At 45.7% G+C, this 13,049-nt stretch overlaps 2 non-coding genes across 2 annotated transcripts; both read left to right on the top strand.

Moving 5' to 3' along the window:
• The first annotated feature begins 9,497 nt into the window (after nucleotides 1-9,497).
• On the top strand, nucleotides 9,498-9,571 carry trnai-uau (transfer RNA isoleucine (anticodon UAU)). Its single transcript has one exon. It is a non-coding gene; the product is annotated as a tRNA-Ile (tRNA).
• A 2,083-nt stretch (nucleotides 9,572-11,654) lies between these two features.
• trnat-agu (transfer RNA threonine (anticodon AGU)) lies at nucleotides 11,655-11,728 on the top strand. The gene has a single exon. It is a non-coding gene; the product is annotated as a tRNA-Thr (tRNA).
• The last annotated feature ends 1,321 nt before the right edge of the window (nucleotides 11,729-13,049 follow it).

The following is a 13,049-nucleotide window of genomic DNA, read 5'->3' as shown; positions in this document are numbered from 1 at the left end:
ATTAGGAAGGGTCGCCTTCCTAATGAGGAAGGGGCATATGAGATGCAACAAAACTCTGGAGAGAACAATGACCGTGCATCCGAGCAGACGTGCATGTCATGGCTGGAGTGTCATTCATTACAAAAGTTATTGTGCCCAGTACCATTAATGGAGGTCCCATTCAAGTGCATTGGTGTGGACCTCATTGGACTTTGTATTAGTTCTGGTGGATTATGCAAGACGAGTGCCGCTGCACACCACCTCTGCAAAGAGTGTGGCGCAAGCACTGTTTCAGGTCGTCTCCCAAGTCAACAGCTAACAGATCATCTGCATAGGAACGGCTTATTTATAGAGCTGTAACAGGAACAGTAAGTGACACTGAGCCAACACGAACACCAAGTGAGAGTGCCTAGAAAACCACTTCAAGGCAATGGCCACAGTTACAGCCACTGCAGAAATGGAGGCTGCATACTGACTGCTCATCAGTCTGTTACCTTTTGAAGTTCAGGGTCTGCTGGCCTGCAGTCAGCAATCACACAGCTTTCACTCTGGGTTCTTGCCTAGATTTGCATGTTGTCTGTACAGGGGCTTGCAACGAGCCAAAATTTGTCAAAGAGCATAATTCAGTTGTTTCATGTTCTGAACCTGAAAGCAGGGTTTGATCTTTGCTTTCATTCTATAACACTGGGCATATTTTTCTACGAAGGTTTGAACTTTGACAGTTTAAGCAAGAGAGAAAAGTGTGAAAATGTTCATGCCTGTCTGAGAAAAGCGTATAAAGGTTGTAGTGAGGGGTTTTACAGCCTTAAAACATCTATAATAATTGTAAAAAATAAAGTTGACTACTTCGCAGATTTCACCTATCGCAGGTTATTTTTAGAACGTAACTCCCGCAATAAACGAGGGAGCGTTGTAGATATAATCTCACAGAAGTTAGTATCTGTCTGCAAACATCTATATAACAGAATAACTATATATAATGTAACTCACCTGAACAGATAACACCAGCATATTTATGGAGTCTGCTGCTTTTTATCTCAGATCTTCTGCACTCAGTTAGAGATGTTTCATTTCCTGAACACGTCACATTATCAAACCAGATTTCTCCGGATCCTTCACCAAAGTGCGTGACATTAACTGGTGTTCCACAGTCCAGCTCATTACAGACCACCTGAGCGTCAGTGAAGTCCCAGCCATCATCAGAGACTGTTCTCCACGAGTTTCTGTGGTAGATTTCAACTCTTCCAGAACACAGAGTCGACCCAGCTAGCCTGACCCCTGAACACAAAACACAACGAACATATGTGTATGTCATTGTTGTCATTATGGGTGGCTGTAGGTCAGGAGGTAGAGCAGCGTGCCTACTGATGGGAAGGTTGGTGGTTCGATTCCTGGCTTCTCCAGTCTGCATGCCAAGTATCCTTGGGCAAGATACTAACCCCAAGTTGCTCAGATGCATCCATCAGAGTGTGAATGTGTGTGAATGTGGTTAGAGAAAGTGCTTGTGTGACTGGGTGAATGTAGCATGTTGTATGCAGTGCTTTGAGTACTCCGGGAGACTAGAAAAGATCTGTATAAGAATCAGACCATTTACCATGTTGTTTTAGGTCCCAACTAGGGATGGGTGGCACCGGTTCTGACATAAACGGTAGTAACCAGACTGAAAAGCAGCGCACATTTCGGTGCTTTATTTTCCTGAGATGTCATACACTTTGGATTCTAGCCAATCATTTTACCTTTGCAAGGATAGTAGGCGGGTCCAGGTACGTACGTTCTTTTAGAGCAGAGCTACAGATTAAAAATGCCCAAAGCGAAGCGGTCAAAGTCTGGCTGTACTTCACAGCAAAAGATGCAAACTCAGCAGCCTGCAACAAGTGCTTTAAGCTGATACTGTGCAAAGGAGGTAACGCCTCGAATCTGATGAAACACCTGGCGACGCATAGCGTTTTTTAAAAGCCGAGAAATGCGCCGTATTTGATAGCTTGCTGCGAGACCTCACACCGAGCACATCTACTGCGGGTGTGGTGCCTGTTATCGGACCCGGAGTTAGCAACATCCCCCAAGAACCCGAAGAGGAGAGTCCTGGCCCCTAGCCCTGCCAGTGTAGCAGAAATGATGAGGATGATGATGCAGCAGCAGCCGTTCTTCTCTGCGTGAGTAGCTTAATGTTGTTCGTGTGTAATTTACGTTGAGTAGGCTAACCACGTTATTACATTAATGCACGTAAGGTGAACTAGCAAACACCGTCGTAGTTACATGCGGCTGTCTTCTTGTTTGATGGCAGATGCTCCCTTCACCCTGGCCAAAAAGGCTAAAATGACCAAAGAAAAAGTGGAAAACAGCTAAACATGAGAGGTTTTTGGACAAAGTTTGTGTTTTTTCCATTCTTTCAGCACCGGTTCGAGCACCGTTTCAAAAGTACCGGTTTGGCACCAGTATCGGATAAAACCTAAACGATACCCATCCCTAGTCCCAACGCACCCGAGCCACGACTCAGGCCTGCAACGAGGTGTTTGCTAACAGAAAGACTGTTGCAGTTAAGGTGTGTGTGTCAGTGAGAGTGTGTGTGTCATGGCCCTGTGTTGGTGACCCAGTGTTTTTGAGTTTTGGACACTTCCCTGTGTTTCCTGTTTTACTTTGAAGGTCCTGTATTCTGTTTTACTTCCTTGTCTTGTCTAATTAGGTTCAGCTGTGTTCCCCTGTGGTGTGTCATTCCCTCCTTACCTTGTGTGTATTCATAGTGTGTGCCTGCCTGTGTTCCTTGTCGCGTCGTCTGTGTAACCTGGTGTAATTTCTGCGTCTCTCTGCCCAACATTCTCCGTGCCATTTTTGCTCTTCATCCCGTGTTTCTGTGGTTTGAGGTTTGTTCTTTAGTTGTTCACAGTTTAGGTTGTGTTTTAGTTTTGCCCTCACTTTGTTGTGTTCACCTTCTGCAATAAAGCTCACTCGCATCACAGCCAGTGCAGTTTGGGTCCTTCCTTCACTACACCACACGACTGCTGCCACAGCCGTGACAGAGTGGGCCCACACTATTATTTAATTATTTGGTTTCAGTTGATGTTAAATACTTTACCATTGCTCAACCAACTTTATTAATTTTACTTCTTTTCTTTTGTGTTTTTGGAACTAATCAGTCACTAAAGCAGTGTTAACTTTATTAACCTGCTAGTGTGTGGTTTATTTCCATATAGTGTAGTTTAGTGCATATTTCATTTCACAAGCATCAGAAAGGGGGAATCAGCACTAAGTAACAACAGGAGCCCAGGGCCCCTCTCAATAGAGCGTGGGACGGGTGTCACATAATTATAACATAGCTGTGTGGACAAAGTTATTTTCAGTTTTATAGCTTAGAGAACAGTGGATGTTTTTCTCTGTGGATTACAGCTGCATTCATATTGAATAGGAAACATTTCATACCTGAACTGCTGGATGATAAAACAGATTTGTTTAATGTACAGTGCAGCCAAAAACATGCGTTTACAGTATCTGACACACCGTGCGTAATCCAAACATCTCTCACCTACACAGATGACACCAGCGTCCTCATGATGTCCACAGTCTTGTTGCCGAAAGCCTCCATGATCGCACTTACGTAGAGACGTTTCAGTTCCTGCACAGACCAAATAATGAAGCCAGATCGGCCCAGTTCCTTCACCAAAGTGAGCATCTGTAGTGGCTCTCAGTGCTGTTCCACAGTCTAACTGTCTGCAGACCACCTCAGCATCTTTTAAGTCCCAGTCATCGTCACAGATTGTTCCCCAGGAGCCACTGTGATAGATTTCAACTCTTCCAGAGCAGCGAGTTGACCCAGACCCAGCTAATCTGATCTGACCACCTAACAGAAGAAAGAAGAGCGTGCACAGTATTTATGTCATGTTATTTACACCAAACTTTATCATTTAGACTCATTTTGTCAAACACGACTGACCTGCAGCAGCTGACACACAAGAGACTGTAGAAAAGAGAAACAAGGCTGATTATTCTCTGGACTGTAAAGTGAAACATGCTGAGATAAGAAAACTACTCAGTGATGTCAAATGCATCTCACCTGTGGCCAAAAAGAAGAAGTTTGTCTGCTGTGTCCACATGGCTGAGACACACAAGAGTGAAATGAGCTGTCAGTGGCAGAAAGCTACAGATAAGACTGAACACTGTGGCTTTAAGACACTTCCTGCTTTCTTGCACAGCAGCGAACAATACAGTGGACATTAAGCCACACACGTGTCATATTTAATGCCGTATATGGAAGAAAATACACGTGTGTACAATCTTCAACTGTCAAACTTCATAATTTCATTAAGAACATTCCATTTCTTTACTTTATTTGCTTTTACAGTTTGCTTTGGCTCATACTCCACCTGCTCTGTCCGATCAGTTTTGCAGCTTTTGCGTGACTCTGAGCGGAGAGCAAAGGTCACACGTCACAGTTCATCCTGCTGCTTCGATTAGCAGTCACAACATCAATAAACCGTGACCCACTTCCACTGCAGCCGTACAGGCCCGAGCCATAACATTACCTCCACCATGTTTGACATGTGATGTGGTATGCTTCAGACCACCAGCTGTTTCTCTCCTTCTCTATATTCACGCAGCCATGAAACTGTTCTTCAGTAAACTGTTCAATTACTGTGATAATGGAGGCTTGTATGAAAGTGTCACTGTCTAAATGAACCTGTCTGTAGATGGAAATATTAACAGCAGGTGTGTAAACATCCACTCTAGTCTAAGACACTCATCCTTTGCTGACCTGTAGATGTAAAACCAAAAGTTTCCAATGAGGAGTCATGATGGGAGAGCTCTGAATTAATGGCATTAAAATGCAGAACATGAAGGAACATGTTTATTAAAATGGCCAGCCTCGTGAACCAACTTCACAGGAAAAAACATCAGCTGGTGTTCTCATTTATACTGCAGTAAAACCACAAAACTCCCACCAGAAGTCACACTGACAGAAAGAAGCAGATAAACTGTAGCGGCATCACAAACCCAGACCTCTCAGTTTTTCACACCTACCATCTCTCTGCTACGTGACACAGATGTCTGTACTGTTTGAACATGTTAATCAGTTTACTGGTTGGATTAAAAAAAACCTTTGAACATTTCTGTTCATTTGTGTGCCACACAGCCAGTGTCGGGGAGTAACAGAGTACATGTGCCGCCGTTACGTATTTAAAATACAAAATATGAGTAACTGTATTCTGTTACAGTTACCGTTTAAAAAGGTGATATTCAGAATACAGTTACTTTGTCTAAATAAAGGGATTACATGGCGGTACTTTCCTGTTTCATATGTTCGGCTATGCCCTCTCTGTTTTTGGTAATTCCACGCCGGTGGAAACCCAAACAAAACGCGCATTAAGAGGCTCTAATGTCTGGGTCTCAATCTCACGGCCCATGTCACCTCTACTTGCAGCAGCATAATGATGTAAACAAATATTTTTAAAAATCAGTGCTCAAAAAATGATTTAATATGAAGGCAACAGGCAGTGTTACAGGCATAGCGCTAAAGCATGCAGCCTGATGGGCGGTGTAGCCCAGCTGTAAGTAAGCTATTAAGACTCGACTGTACGCTGTGTTCGTGTTTCCTCTGAAACAATAAGTCCTGTTGCAGCAGCCTTTCAACGCCTCTCTCTGTCTCTCGCTAGCAAAGTTGACCCAGACAAAGTAAAGCTAGTTTTCAGCTACGAGCCGACACGAACCCGACGTATTAGCCAGAGGTCCCTTTACTACGGTTCGGAGCCGCTGACCTGTTTTATAGGAAGCGTGGAATAGTTTTCTATACGAGATCACTGCAAAAAGTGCAGCCTTACCTAATGTCCACCTACTGTTACTCATTTATATTAAGATTTAAACATCTGGTTGGTGTTGGTATGGAGAGTAGCCTTCAGTAATAGTAATAAATCACACAGCAACAGTACATTCATGTAGTTGTAAAAAGCATGATAATATATTAAGTAATCCAAAGTATTCCGTTACGTTACTCATTGAGAGTAACGTTTCAGTCAGGTTTCAGAGCTCATCACAGCACAGAAACAGCTTTAGTGAAGGTTACAAATGATCTTCTTATGGCCTCTGACAGTGGACTCATCTCTGTGCTTGTCCTGCTAGACCTCAGTGCAGCGTTCGATACTGTTGACCATAATATCCTATTAGAGCGATTAGAACATGCTGTAGGTATTACAGGTACTGTGCTGCAGTGGTTTGTATCATATCTATCTAATAGACTCCAGTTTGTGCATGTAAATGGAGAGTCCTCTTCACACACTGAGGTTAATTATGGAGTTCCACAGGGTTCAGTGCTAGGACCAGTTCTGTTTACATTATACATGCTTCCCTTAGGCAGCATCATTAGAAGACATAGCATACATTTTCACTGCTATGCCGATGACACCCAGCTCTATCTGTCCATGAAGCCAGATAACACACACCAATGAGTTAAACTGCAGGAATGTCTTAAAGACATAAAGACCTGGATGGCCGCTAACTTTCTGCTTCTTCATTCAGATCAAACTGAGGTTATTGTACTCGGCCCTGAAAATCTTAGAAATATGGTCTCAGCAGATTCTTCCTCTGGATGGCATTACCTTGGCCTCCAGTAACGCTGTGAGGAACCTTGGATTCATTTTTGACCAGGACATGTCCTTCAATGCACATATTAAACAAATATGTAAGACTGCTTTCTTCCATTTGTGCAACATCTCTAAAGTTAGAAATATCCTGTCTCAGAGTGACGCTGAAAAACTAGTTCATGCATTTATTACTTCCAGGCTGGACGACTGTAATTCATTATTATCAGGATGTCCAAAAAACTCACTGAAAAGCCTTCAGCTAATCCAAAATGCTACAGCAAGAGTCCTGACAGGGACTAGAAGGAGAGAGCATATTTCTCCTGTTTTGGCTTCCCTTCATTGGCTTCCTGTTAAATCCAGAATTCAAAATCCTGCTCCTCACATACAAGGTCTTAAATAATCAGGCCCCATCTTATCTTAATGACCTTGTAGTACCATATCACCCTATTAGAGCACTTCGCTCTCGCTCTGCAGGCCTACTTGTTGTTCCTAGAGTATTTAAAAGTAGAATGGGAGGCAGAGCCTTCAGTTTTCAGGCCCCTCTTCTGTGGAACCAGCTTCCAGTTTGGATTCAGGAGACAGAAACTATCTCTACTTTTAAGATTAGGCTTCAAACTTTCCTTTTTGCTAAAGCATATAGTTAGGGCTGGACCAGGTGACCCTGAATCCTCCCTTAGTTATGCTGCAATAGACGTAGGCTGCCGGGGGATTCCCATGATGCATTGGGTGTTTCTTCTTCACTCACTATGTATTAACAGACCTCTCTGCATTGAATCATATCTGTTATTAACCTCTGTCACAGGTAGGCAGTGTATGTGATCCATAACTAAAGTGGTTTGTTGTGTTTTGTTTGCACTGCTTCTTTTTTATTCATAGTCATTTATTATTATGAAACAGTAGAACTGAACAAACTGATATCCATGCAGTTACTCAAGTCCAGAATCAGTTTCTAGTTTGAAGCTGAACTAACAGAAACATCATAACAGTCTGCATTACAGACATATAACAGATGGAGTACTTCCATCTTTGCATGTAAACCTTATTTGTGTAAACTCAGTTTGAGTTTTTAATGTTTACAAAATGTACGAGTGAACAGCTTTGACTTTTTGTTCACATCAAAGCTCAGCCTTGTTTGTGTGTCAGTCACATCTTCAGCAGGTTTGTGCTGGGTGGCTGTTATCATGGAGCTGTGAAAGGTCAGAGGAAAAGTCTGCACACTGTTTGGCTCCAGGTAAAAAAGTAAGAGGCAACATTTAGAAGCTCTGATAAATAAAACAAACACCCGTTGCCAGCAGATCAAAGGAACAATGACACAAAATCACCAGCAGATGGCAGCCACGCCTCCACAGAAATCCTCCGTGTCTGTGGTGAGGAGTGTGTAACTTTGCAGAGTTAAAGTATGACCTTATGACCTCAGTGTTTCATGGTGAACAGCTCAGAGTCAAAGGTCACAGTAAGCAGGTCCCAGATCAGGTTTGTGGAATAAAAACACTTCAGAGCTCTGAGGCTGTAATCGTGTCGCTACACTCTGAGGTTTGGGGTGAAATAAAAGTTCCTGTTTGTTTGTAATATCTCTGTCTCTGTGATTTCTGCTGTGAGTTTGGAGGTTTTACTGCACGACTCAGAACTTTCAGCTTTAATTCAACACATTTAATTAAATTATAGCATCAACTGTTCAGACATTTTCTGCTGCAGGTCAGTCATCTTCTGTTCAGATTAGCTGGGTCTGGGTCGACTCGGTGCTCTGGAAGACTGGGACTCTGTCAGCGTGGCTCCTGGGGAACAATCTGTGATGATGGCTGGGACTTAGATGATGCTGAGGTGGTCTGCAGACAGTTAGACCGCCCCCCTGATGAGGACGCTGGCGTCATCTGTTCAGCTGGATTACCGATGGTATGTCAGATACTATAAACACGTCTGTGTCTGCGCTGTACTTTCAGTTTGATCCAGGCAGTGTATGTACTGTGAGTCATGTCTGCTTACAGACTGTAGGTGGGGATGTGTTAACCACGCCTCTGCAAACATGATGGTCTGAAACCTGACTTTGCTCCATGCTGCAGGAGCTCAGACACATGTGTGAGCCAACACAGGCACTTGTAGAGATACTGAGCTGGACGCCTACATCCAAACCCAGCATCAGTTACTGAGGTTTTCATGTGGCTGCTTGTGTTTCAGTGGCTGAAAAGGAGGATGAGGTCCAAACAAGCTTTTACTCTCGTTGGTGTTGATGGAGGCAGATTTACAGACTGTAGGTGAAACTAAGTTACAAACATCAGCAGGTGCACGACAGCCTGAGACAGCCTGAGAGGAGTCTGAGTACTGATGACTTAACTGAAGTCGAAGCAGGGCCTGGCTGTTCTTTGGTGCAATACTGATTTCTACCACAAGATGGTGCAGTGACTGAATCTAACCTGTGACAGCTGAGGAGCTGTGACGTCACTGGTTAAAGTGTCAGCCTTACAGCAGAGATGAACCTTTGGACCTTTCCTCATCTGTGACAGGTTTACAGACTGTGGCGCTGTGGGTCAGCTGGTTAAAGTGCTGGCTAGTAAACAGGGTGCATATCCCAGCAGTGCCTTGCAGCTGTTGTGCAGATGCAGAGTTTCAGGGTTCAAGTTCCAGCTGTGCATAAAGCCTGAAAGCTGTCGTTAACTGTGGCTCTGCAAACGTGGCTCAGCAGGTAGTTTCTCTCAGGAAGTGCTGTTTGTGTAGAGGCTGGTTTTCTGTGACCTGCACAGTGACACAATCACTGATGATGTCACTGTTAATACGTCCAGAATCACAGTCGTGACATCGGCGTCTTATTGGTCAGAAGGTTTTTCCTCCTAAGGAAAGCCGCTGTCGTAACGAGCACTTTGATGTCATGTTCAAAATACCTGCTCATTTTCAACATGTCCAACTTTACAGATGAATCCTGATTGATGACCAGCTGTCAGGTCAGCTGACTGCAGCTCTGTGGCTGAGCAGGTGAAAGCACCTGTTTTATAAACAGGAGGTCCTGGGTTCAAATCCCAGCAGTGCCGCTGTCAGAGTGTGGTCCCCTAAAACTGTACAGGTGTCCTTTACTGGTTTGATTGCTGGTTTTACCCCAGTTTAAATCGTGGATGCCTCACAACCTCCCACACTAACACAGAGATCAGAGTGTTGGTGTGTTTAGGTGGACCCCGTCTGACACAAGTCACCATAAAGCATCTGCACGTCTAAGGAAAGTGCTTCCTTTATTAGCTCCTTAGCAGACCAACAAGGATACCCAATGGATTTACTTTGCCAAATGGATCATCACGGCCTTGACATATTGGTCCATTTGATCGACCTTTGTTGTTGTTATTTATTTTTATTTTATTTATTAAGTGTAAACAGCAGTAAATACTAAATATTGAATGTTGTTGTGTAGCAAGCAGGACCGACAGCGCACAATGTGCTTGGAAATAGCAGCCAATAAAGGTGTAGTTTATGTCTATGAACAGTGAACACCCGTGTGCACACCTGTGTGGATCAGCCCGCTTGTATTCAAAAGGTTTCCCCATGTAATGGTCTGCTAGAGGATGTAGAGAGCCATAGCCCCGCCCCCAGGGCATGAAGCAGGCATGGAGGAGATCCAGGCTCCAGACATCCAGAGGCCCCAGAGTGCGAGAGCCCAAGGAGGACCACCGGACGGGCATCCGTGCCACCCTCCTGGGAAGAGCTGAGGAGAGCCCAAGATGAGGGGTCACCCAGTAGCCACGGAGCAGAAGCCAGAGGGGGCTGCAGTGGTGGTGGCTCTGCCGGCAGCCAGCTGTGCCAGAGTGAACCGAGCCGCAGGCCCGGAGGCCCGAGGGCCCCCTTTGCCCCGGAAGAGGCCTGACCGAGCAACAGGCACCAGGCCCCGCCAGGTAGTCACTGGGAGTGAGCTGGTACATACCTGAGCGCCCAGCCCCGGACCCCAAGAACCACCAACGCACCGACCCCTGAGGGCATCAGTTACCGGCAGGGAGTGTGGTGAGGGGAGATAGGCCTTTGGAGGGCCGGGGAGTTCCCAGAGAGGTGGAGTGTAAGACCCGACCTGACATATAGACACAGACACAAACATGCATTCCCACCCTCATGCACACATATACAAATACTCAGCACTCACCCAACGTAAGGATAGACATACATGGACACTGTACACACAATCACACTCCCCAAACAAACTCTATACCCCAGGTCCAGGTACCCTCGCCCCTGGAGGGGGAAACGGCACCTAGACCCAGGAGATGTTACCCTTTCCCCCGGGGTGGAGGCAAGCAGACCGCCCCAGGCCCCGCAGCAGCAGGGAGGCCCCGCATCCCAGATCCCAATTGGACGGCCAACACCTCCTCCCAGCCCCCCCGCCCCGATGGCCAGCAGAGAACAGGGGTGTGTGAAGACCCCAAACCTCCCTCCTCTCGCTCATGTGTAGTGTTGCTGTTCATGTGTAGTGTTGTTCTAAGGTGCATTTAAAACACGGGAGAGCATGGTGCTGCTGCCAGAGAGCAGCAGGTGTTAGCACGGCCCCTCCCGAGAACCCTCAATGTCTACATGGATTTGAAATTGAGAGGTGGGCACCGGCGCCAGAGGAGCAGAGGAGACATTGAAAGGAGAGGCGTGTGCCACGCTTCACTCACAGCAAAACTGTCGAATCATGTCAACTGTAAGCATGTTCTCAACAACAGGCGTGTTGTTGTTGTTGTTATTATTATTATTGTTATTATTATTGTTATTATTAGAAACAGCTGCTGCACTATTATCAGCCTCCTATCGAGCGGTGTCCTTGTGAAGACCATAAATATGTCCTCTCTAACTTGACACTGAGCTTTATTAACTGATCAGTTTGCATTAATTCTAATGTTTCTGGCCAACATCAGCAGCCTTTACAGTCATCATTATGTTTTTTACCAAACACACAGGCTGAACTGAGATGTTGGATGGACGGAGGTTTAACCGTGACCGTGGCAGCGAGGTGGGAGGTGATCGTGGGCCGTTCACCTTTTCTTCGTTCCACACCCGGAGGCAAAGTCGTCTGAAACTGAAGAAGTCAGAAAACAGTTTGACCAGCTTTAAGGCCACACCTTCCTGCAGGCGGTCATGTGATCCGCACACATGCAAGGCGCTGTGGCTTAGATGGTTAAAGCGCCTGTCTAGTAAACAGGAGATCCTGGGTTCGAATCCCAGCAGTGCCTTGGTGCTGTACTTTTTCCAAGTTTAAGCTAACGCACAAAAGAAAGCAGCAGCAAGAGCCGATCGCAGTTGTCACTGTTAACAGAGCTGAGGACGTCTGTGGAGACGCTGTCACGGGTCCTCATAAGTGCCTCTATGCAAACACACACACACTCAGGGGGTCAGACAGAGGAGCCTTTGTGTCCAGTCGCAGTGAATGAAGCCTCACACAGAACAAACACACTCCCACCACTCTATAAACACAGCGAGCACTGTTTACCCAGCATCCTCTCTGTTCACTCTCGCCTGTTTATCTAACCAAAGAAACAAGCCTCAGCACTGAGGCGCTGCTAGGATTCGAACCCTTATTTGACAGGCGCTTTAACCAGCTCAGCCACGGCACTGCACACAGGTACACAGGTACACATGCACACAGGTGCACACAGGTACACATGCACACAGGTGCACACAGGTACACATGCACACAGGTGCACACAGGTACACATGCACACATGCACACAGGTACACATGCACACAGGTGCACACAGGTACACATGCACACAGGTACACATGCACACAGGTGCACACAGGTACACATGCACACAGGTACACATGCACACAGGTACACAGGTACACATGCACACAGGTACACATGCACACAGGTACACATGCACACAGGTACACATGCACACCTGCAAAGCTGGTCACAGCGATTTAATCCAGATTAGCCTAAATTCAGCTGTGATTCGTGCGGATGAAAACACTCAGTTTACTCTGAAACAGCTGACTATGAGACTGAACTCACAGCTCCATCCTGGACTGCATCACTCGGCCGTTTCTATCATTTCTCTTACATTTGCAGTTAAAAGGCTCCAACATTTATTGTACCCTGAGAGTCTGTGAGGACGGTCAGTTATTAATCTGAGCTTTAAGCTCTGTTTGTTTTCTTATTAATTCAGGAGAGCAGAAGGAGAGCAGCGAGAGTCAAAGGGAAAAAAAGAGGCGACCAAAATGCCGACACTGAGGCCTCGAATGTGCAGAGCAGAAATGAAACGAGGGGAAGACGAAGCTGAGGCTGAGGAGCAGAGAGACGAGGAAAAGATCCAAAGACTCAGTGCTGAGTCACGACAGCCTGGCTCGTGTCGCAGCACATCGATCTCCTGCAGTGTGTGTGTGTGTGTGTGTGCGTGTGTGTGTGTGTGTAATGCTGGTCCAGCATGACACAGCTTCTTTGACTTTCTATCGCCTTCTTGCAAACGTCACCGTTCTCCCAGGTGTTAAAGGGCAGGTTCACACGACTCACAGGTCATGTGGTCATTCCTCCTGACATCATCAGTTTTTTGA

Source organism: Perissodus microlepis, chromosome 13, assembly GCF_051167445.1.
Source record: "Perissodus microlepis isolate ML-2025 ecotype Zambia chromosome 13, ASM5116744v1, whole genome shotgun sequence".
Classification (NCBI taxonomy): Eukaryota; Metazoa; Chordata; class Actinopteri; order Cichliformes; family Cichlidae; genus Perissodus; species Perissodus microlepis.
This window is presented reverse-complemented; position numbering and strand designations above follow the sequence as displayed.